An 857-nucleotide genomic window follows, 5' to 3' on the forward strand; every position below is an offset into this window, starting at 1 on the left:
TTTTACTGTTTGTTGATCAAATAAATGCAGCCTTGGTGAACATAAGAGACTTAATCTTACAGACCCCAAGCTTTTGAATGCTAGTGTTGATATTATTTCATTGTAAGTAAATAGTGAATAAATATGTATAATATTGAATTTCTATTAATAATACATTTCTGATGTCTACTGTGACTGTAGAGCTTTACTGAGGCAGAAATCATGTTATAATTCATTGTTATCTCTCTAAACTTTCTTCCTGAAAGTTCCAGCACAAGTTTTAGTATCAAAAACATGGAAAGCAGTTTGTTTTTATGAATGGGATGTAGTCGATGTGTTTGTGTGTGCTGGAATGAGCTGAGAGAGGGAATGTTTCCTCTTCATTGGTGATGCTGTGATTATCTGATCCTCTACACACACACACACACACACACACACACACACACAGACAGACAGTCAGATCATTTATTTTTTATAAAATTTTATTTCATTTTTCTTAGTCCTCTTATTAATATCTGTTTCTGGTGATCAGATCGCAAGTCAGTTCGATAAAATACACTAAAAATAAATATGTATACAAATAATCAGTACAATCCATTGCTTAGTATTTCTCATTTCTGGGGTAAAAAAAATCCCTGATCCCTGAATGAATCTTTCTCTTTGGTGGAATGATCAAGATCTTAGTTTGGTTCACAAAGATTTTATAAATTAATCAAATAATATAAAAAATGAAGAATTTTATAAATATTTTTTATATATATATGAATGAGCTGAGAGAGGGAATGTTTCCTCTTCATTGGTGATGCTGTGATTATCTGATCCTCTACACACACACACACACACACACACACACACACACACACACACACACACACACA

The 857-nt window shown here is 32.4% G+C and overlaps 1 protein-coding gene across 1 annotated transcript in view; it reads left to right on the forward strand.

The window, feature by feature from the left end:
• dync1i2a (dynein, cytoplasmic 1, intermediate chain 2a) overlaps window positions 1–857 on the forward strand; it is a 35,650-nt gene that overhangs the window by 33,435 nt on the left and 1,358 nt on the right. The window lies entirely within an intron of this gene.

The sequence above is a fragment of the Sinocyclocheilus rhinocerous genome, unplaced genomic scaffold, assembly GCF_001515625.1.
Source record: "Sinocyclocheilus rhinocerous isolate Xijiao unplaced genomic scaffold, SAMN03320098_v1.1 scaffold887, whole genome shotgun sequence".
In the NCBI taxonomy this organism is placed as follows: domain Eukaryota; kingdom Metazoa; phylum Chordata; class Actinopteri; order Cypriniformes; family Cyprinidae; genus Sinocyclocheilus; species Sinocyclocheilus rhinocerous.